This window comes from Marmota flaviventris, chromosome 4 (genome assembly GCF_047511675.1).
Source record: "Marmota flaviventris isolate mMarFla1 chromosome 4, mMarFla1.hap1, whole genome shotgun sequence".
Classification (NCBI taxonomy): domain Eukaryota; kingdom Metazoa; phylum Chordata; class Mammalia; order Rodentia; family Sciuridae; genus Marmota; species Marmota flaviventris.
This window is the reverse complement of record NC_092501.1, coordinates 51,638,854-51,646,954: the sequence shown is the minus strand read 5'-3', so window position 1 is coordinate 51,646,954 and position 8,101 is coordinate 51,638,854.

Below are 8,101 nucleotides of genomic sequence, written 5' to 3'. Positions count from 1 at the left end.
TGCTCATAGAAATGTGCTCACATACCAGCTGGGAAGGCCGGAGGCTGGGCAGAGTCCCAGGATCAGAGCAGAAATGAAGGTAAGGTTTACATTAACAATGAATTGCAGAGGAAACAGATAATCGGACAGGACAAAAATATTGAACTTTTGGGACCCAAGCCCTGGATTGTGTTTTCATAAAAGACTTGGCTGCTGTGATCTTAAAAAATCAAAGGCAATGAAAAACACGATTTTAATCAGAAGGAAAAAACAGGTTACAAGGTTTATAGTCACTCAGAGTCCTGCCTGTTTGGGAACTTTTAATGTTTCAGTGGTTGGGGTTGGGGTTCCCTTGGGGAAAAAGAAAACAATAGCTCCCTTTCCGTGTATTCTTGTTTCCTTTGCAAGTGGATCTAGTGGTGGAGTTGCAGCAGGTCCTGGCCACCGATGTCTTCATTTCACAATAGATGGGTGGCTGTTGTGCTGTGTAGTAGAATAATACAGCTTATTTTCACATAGCCTGGGGGAGGTAGGAGAATCCCATTTTCTTTTTGGCAGGGGCAGGAGGTGGGGGTATACTGGGGTTTGAACCCAGGAGCACTTTACCACTGAGCTACATTCTCAGCCCTTTTTGTTTGTTTTGGGACAGGGTCCCGCTAAGTTGCTGAGGTTGGACCCGAACTTGTAATCCTTCTGCCTCAGCCTCCTGAGTGACTGGGATTATAAGCATGTGATGCAGTGCCCAGCAAGGATCCCATTTTCTATCTATAACTAATGTTAATACCACTAATGTCATAAGATTACTGTGACATACTAAGTGGGCATAATGGGACATTTAAAAAGTAAGTTCTTTCAGGTTGGAGGGCCCTGATGTCCCCATAGTTTTGAAGACTTATCAAAATTTGCCATCTTTTTCAACCCTAACCTTTTAGCAAAGCTAACTACATATCTCTAAGGCAGTGATGCCATAGCTCTGGTATCATTTTAGAAAGCCCCTATCTGCTAGAGTTACCAGAGTTGCCTATTAGAGTTTGGGTGCTGGGCACTGTGGCACACATCAGGAAGCTGAAGCAGGAAGATTGAAAGTTCAAGGCCAGTCTCGGCAACTTAGTGAAATCCTGTCTCAAAATATAAAAAGGGCTGGAGACATAGCTGAGCACTAGAACACTTGAATAGTATGGGCGAGGCCCTAGGCTCAATCCCCAGTCCCCTGCTCCCCACCACACACACACAGACACTCAAAAAAAAAAAACCAAAAAGTTTGGTGAGGTGTTGATAAGATGCCCATCAACAAGACCAGAGCTGTGTCCAGACCCGTTAAGATGAGAATGTTTTCCACACTCCTAAGCAGCTTCTCCAGGGAACCTGTCTTCCCCCACACCTTCAAGCTGGGTCAGTATTAGCAAAAAACCACAGCCCAAGATCATTAGCTGGCCAAAGGTAAAGCTATTTAAAAGGCAGAATCCAAATTTCCAGATTGGCTATAAGGGCTGTAAAAAAATGGCCAATAATTTTAGTTTATAAAAAAGAAGAAAAGTTTTTCCTAATATATGTGAAAATTACTGGCAATTCAGCCTTTTCAAACCAATGGCCCCAAACATGAGGAACTGGTGGGTGTATTGGCTAAATGGTAAATGTATTTTATGCATCTTTCTGTCTGCATTTGAATAGTTAGCAATATAAAATGAAGGGTATCTTACTCTTCCAATAAGAAACCCAAATTTAACAATATCTTAAAAGCCATTTGGTCCCATGTCTAGATGACACCACAAGCACCAAAAAAAGATACATGCACAAAGACATTCACTCCAGAATTATTCATAATAGCTAAACCTAGAAACCAATTCAATGTCTATTACTCTGGGATCGACTAGTTAAAAACATACCTACAAAGGATTGTTAAAATAAAAAAAAAAAGACCTACAAGGGACTATTGTGCAAACATTAAAATAATGATGTAGATATGTATACCCTGACAATCAATGTAATTAACTACACATTACTGAATAACAAAAGCTCATTGCAGACCATGTATTCGGGGCTACAGATGTAGTAGGTCAGTGGTAGAGTATTTCTCTAGCATGTGTTAAGTCCTTGGGTTTAATCTGTAGCACTGAAAAAAATTTTTTTTTGTTAGTCAGCTTTGTGTTACTGTGACAAAATACTTGAGATAATCAGCATTTTTTGTCAAATAAGTTATTTAAGAACTTTGCCAAAAAAAGTGTTTCTGAGAAATAACTTAGGAGGTATAAATACACAATGATAAAGCAAAGGCAAACAGAAAGTAAATTACAAATACAATAGAATCACATAACTAAGCCCATCTGATAGTTTCATTAACTTCTTGCTGAAAAGATTTTGAAAATGTCAGGGAAGATCTGTTTATATTCTACTTAGATTCTTTTCTCCTTGAGCTGTCCTGATGTGCCACTCTACATCCATCCCAGCAGTCACATGACCAGTCAGGCAAACAAAATAGAGAATGCTCTGAAATCGTCACATTCTTGTATCTGATTCTTTGATATTCTCCTATCAGTCACTGATGATCAGTAATTGTTATCTTCCTCCTCAGCAGTTATCACATAGTAATTGTTTTACAATTTTGTCTACTTTTTTGCTATTTTCTTCATGAGAGTAGGCACCTACATGTCCTTAGTTCCCATTATAGTACAGGGCACAAAGTACAAGACTGAATAAATGAATTACTTATTGTAATGATTGACACCGTTACAACCTACTTAAAATTTAAAGAACAAAATTTTCATAAACTATAGTTTTTGCTATGTATATCTTAAAATATAGGACATTTTAAGACACTATGACATGTCTACTACAGGTTTCTATATGCAGGAGAAGATGCTTTTCTTTTTAAGTGTGTTGACAAAGCTGTCAGCACTGTCACTCCAGTGAACCTGTGCTATTACAGAGATCAATGTATGGCAGAGAAGTTTCAAGACCACATAATTCCTGTGAGAGGTAACATTATACAGGTTGATTCAATCTGAAAAAAAGAAACCCTTATTGCAGGGCTGTTCTAGAATACTCCTATGATTCGCTATGAAGCATCCTTTCTGGTGGAAACCTCATGTGGGGGTACTGTCTGTCATGGAGGCTATAAAATAGTCTGTTAGACTTCCAAAATCTGGCCAGTCATCAGATTTATCCAGAGTAGAGGCAAAGTTTTAAAATACACTTCTCTAGCCAGTTATGGTGGTGCTGCCAGTATCCTAGCAACTCAGGAATCTGAGGCAGGAGGATCACAAGTTCAGGGCCAACCTCAGCAACTTAGTGAGACTGTCTCATAATGAAAATTTAACAAGCACTGGGGATGTAGTTCGGTGGTAGTGCACCCCTGGATTCAAACCCCAGTACCTAATAATCGTAGCAGTACTAGTAATAGTGATGCACATGCCTTAGCCCACACCATCTAAGTCATCTCTTGGTGAACTCTAGACTCCTGTGGGAGTAAAGCCTCCCAGCAGTCACATGACCAGTCAGGCAAACAAAATGACTCTTTATTTCATGAATCAAATCATGCATTTAAGTTGGTCAACAATACAAAAGCACAGCAGGCTCTTTGAAGTCACAGGATTCCTAAGTGACTTTGCTGTTGACGGAGACATTTGCAGGTTTCAATCCACGGTCAGTTGGCTCCGTTACTCTGGGCCTGAGGTGCGGCGGAACATCGTGGCAGAAGGACACGCAGAGGAGAGCTGTTGGCTCATGGCAGCCGGGAAGCAGAGAAGAGCCTGACACAATCAACCTTTAAGAAGATCAAGTCCATTTGTCCTAGGGTTTTAGGCCATGATCACTTGGCCCTGCTGCTCTGGCCCTGTCATGGCACTGTATGTTGAGCAGGACACAAACATGAAGCAGGAGGCCTATTCACCCCACAGCAGCCGGGAAGCAAAGAGATGAGAGGCCGCCAGGGAACCTCCAATGACCTCACCTCCTCCCATGAGGGCCCACCTCCTAAAGGTTCTACCACCTCCCAGTGTCACAGCCTGGTGATGAATCCTTCACCACACGGACCCCTGTGGGACACTTCTAAACCACAGTAATACGAACACCACGATCCCATTTGGAGGGAAGTACGGTATAGTGCAGCGGTTCTCAACCTTCCTGGCCTCAGGAGCTCTTTACATTCAGACATTACTAAGACCCCCAAAGAACCTTTGTGTCACACGCGCGCGCGCGCACACACACACACACACATGTTCTGTATATTGATCGATACAGATGTTTACTGTACTTGAAAATAAAATTTTTTATGAACTTATTTAAAAAACAACATCCATTTTACATTTTTAAAAATGTATTTTATGAGAACAAACTATATTTCCATTGTCCCCACCAAATTAGAGAGTGGTATTGTTTTACATTTCCACAAATCTCTTCAATGTCTGGCTTACAAGATGGCAGGCAGCTCCTCAAATCAGTTTCTGTACTAGAGCCCGGGTATCTGGTTGACAGGGCTACCATAACACAGTACTGCAGACAAGGTGGCTGCAACAACTGAAATTTATTTTCTCAAAGTTCCGGAGGCTAGAAGTTCAAGATCAAAGTGTTAGCAGGTTTGGTCTCTCCTGAGATCAATCTCCGTGGTTTGCAAATGGTCACCTTCTCACTGTGTCCTTACGTGGTCTTTTTATGCTTGTACTAGTTCTGCATTTCTTGTGTGTCCCAATTTCCTCTTATAAGAAGAGGAAACTTCAGTCCCACTGGATTAGGGCCACCCTAACAGCCTCATTTTAACTTGATCACCTCTTTAGAGGCCCATTTCTAAATACAGTCATAGAGAGACTCATAGAAAGACCACATCTTTTATTTTTTCTTTTCTTAAAAAGAAAAAAAAATCTGTCTATATTAACTGTTACTATTTGTGAAAAATCACTTCACTTCTCATATTTGATATGTGCCTAAAATGCAAAGTATAGCTGGGCGCGGTGGTGCACACCTGTAATCCCAGCAGCTCAGGAGCATCAAAAGTTCAAAGCCAGTCTCAGCAATAGCAAGGCACTAAGCAACTCAGTGAGACCCTGTCTCTAAATATAATACAAAATAGGGCTGGGGGTGTGGCTCAGCGGTCAAGTACCTCCGAGTTCAATGTCTGGTACCTTTCCCCCCAACAAAATAAAAAAAAAAAATGCAAAGGAATAGTTCTACCTCGGGGTGACAAAACTTATTTCTTTTTTTAGTTGTAGTTGGACACAATACCTTTATTTATTTATTATTTTATTTATTTATTTTTATGTGGTGCTGAGGATCGAACCCAGTGCCTCACACATGCTAGGCGAGTGCTCCACCGCTGAGCCACAACCCCAGCCTCAAAATTTATTTCTTAAGCAACATTTAAATTAAATCATCTACTGACAAAAACACAAAGCACAAACTTGATGATTATTTACAAAGTGAATTTATTTTGTTTTAAAAGTACATTTAAACCCAGAGCAGTGGCACATGCCTGTAATCCCGGAGACTCTGGAGACTGAGGTAGGAGGGTTGCAAGTTAAGAGGCCAACCACAGTGAGTTAGCAAGGCCCTGCCTCAAAATAAAAAAAACAAAGGTCTGGGCTGGGATTATGGCTCAGTGGTAGAGCACTTGCCTAGGACAGGTGAGGCCTGGGTTTGATCCTCAACATCACATACATACAAACAAACAAACAAACAAAAAAAAAAGTCTGAGGATGTGGTTCAGTGGTTCAATCCTCAGTACCAAAACAAACACGAGAGAGAAAAGAACATTTAAAAAAATTTTTTTAAAGCCATTAATAAAACCCCTAGCAGCCAACTTTCCTCACTCCTACCAATCATGGGCTTTCATATCATACTCCTATAGTATAAAGGTAGAATTTATCTGAGGGGTGTTCTGTTGACTCAATATACTTCTGGTGCTATGAGGTTCCCTATAGCGCCAGGAAAAGAGCACAGGGCAAGAGTTTGTATCGTTAGATCATCAGGACACTGGATTCCACTCAATGCCCAGTTTAGGATACTCTGGACATCAATTAAAAAGAAATCATTCTAAGTAACATTTATAATGTAACCACCATGACTGTGAAGTTCACTTAGGGTAATTCACTGTGTCCTTTCTCCCCCAAATCAATATTATTCCCCATCACAAGGTTCCTTGTACAGCAAAACAGATTCTGCGATACTATTGCAGTGACAGATTTTTATTTCCCCCTCTTCTTTTTTAAAGAAATGAGGGTAACTAGGCATGGTGTTACACACCTGTAAACCCACGTACTCAGGAGGCTGAGGCAGGAGAATGGTAAAATCAAGGTCAGCCTTGGCAATTTAGTAAAGCCCTGAGTTAAAATATAAAAAGGACTGGGGATGTAGCTCAGTGGTATAGCACCCCAAACCCACTACCAGATACACACACACACACACACACACACACACTTGCTCTTTACCATTGTTGCTTTTTCATAAAAGTTTTACATCAATAGTAGCTGTTACCCTTCCATAATAGCAGCTAAAATTTATTTCCTTTAATGTTACATTGACTCAAAATCTGTATACGGACTTTTAGAAAGAAAATTTAAAAGATAAAATATTTTTCCTAGTCTTCCAATAGCAGCATACAAATTCTAGAAAAAACAGTAATACACAAGTATATATGTTCCACTAACCAATCTGAGCAATGTCACCATGTCATGCAGCCTCTAGAAACTCCACGGTACACTCATGAGAAAACGGGAATGAAAAAGACAACTTGTTAAAAAATATTTCATAATACAGTATATGCTCACATGTGTAAGCAATAGTAAGCTCTGGATTATAAAAAACAGATTAAGAATCTACAATTTGGGCTAGGGTTGTGGCTCAGAGGTAGAGCACTCGCCTAGCATGCATGAAGCACTGGGTTCGACCTCAACACCACATAAAAATAAAATAAAGATATTGTGTCCATATAATTAAAAAATAAATATTAAAAAAAAAAAATAAAGGGGCTGGGGCTGTAGCTCAGGGGCAAAGCGCTTGCCTAGCATGCAGGAGGCACTGGGTTCGATCCTCAGCACCACATAAAAATTAAACTTGAGATTGCTCAAGATGAAATTATTGGTAATTTCATAAATAAAATAAAGGCATTCTGTCCATCTACAACTACCCAAAAAAATTAAAAAAAAAAAAAAGAAAAATTTAAAATTAAAAAAATAAAAAGAATCTACAATTTGGGCTGGGGCTATGGCTCAGCACAGTGCATTTGCCTGGCATGTGTGAGGCACTGGGTTCCATTCTCAGCACCATGTATAAATAAATAAAAAAAGATCTATCAACGGGCTGGGGATGTGGCTCAAGCTGTAGCGTGCTCGCCTGGCATGCGTGCGGCCCGGGTTCGATCCTCAGCACCACATACAAAGATGTTGTGTCCGCCGAAAAACTAAAAAAAATAAATAAATATTTAAAAATTCTCTGTCTCTCAAAAAAAAAAAAAGAAAAAGATCTATCAACAACTAAGAAAAAAAATTTTAAAAAAAGAATTTACAATTTGACATATAACATTATACTTCCCAATAAAACTCTTTGGTTTCAAAAATTTTTTGCAGTACTGGGGATTGAACCTAGGGCCTTGTCCACCCTACGCAAGTGCTCTACCACTGAGCTACCTTTTTTGAGATGAGGTCTTACTAAATTGCCCAGGGTGACCTTGAACTTATGCTCCTCCTGAATGGCTAGGATTACATGTGCATCACACCCAGCTTTTAAAATTTTTAAAAAAATTTCCTGTAAACATAAGTCATAAATTTTTGATACCCAAAAAAAGACATCTTAATCCCCAGCCAAGGCTACCCAAGGGTTTATAAGAGAAGCACTGGGGAGAGACAGGACTGAGAAGGGACACTGAACTCCTAGGTTGCATCACGGCTCAGTGCCATCACTAGGAGCACAAATTGCCATATGGCACCTGACAGTGTAAGGTGAGGTGAATTCTCAATTTAAATAAAAAATGAGTATCACCAGTAGAAAGAGAAGGCCTTTTGGGAAAAACCCAACCTGTGCAGGCACCAATATGTAAGTCCTGCAGGAATGATACAGCTATGTGGTGAAGGAGTAAGGGCAACACTAAGGGAGCCAAATTAAAACTAAGTGACGATACTAATAGAAAACGCAG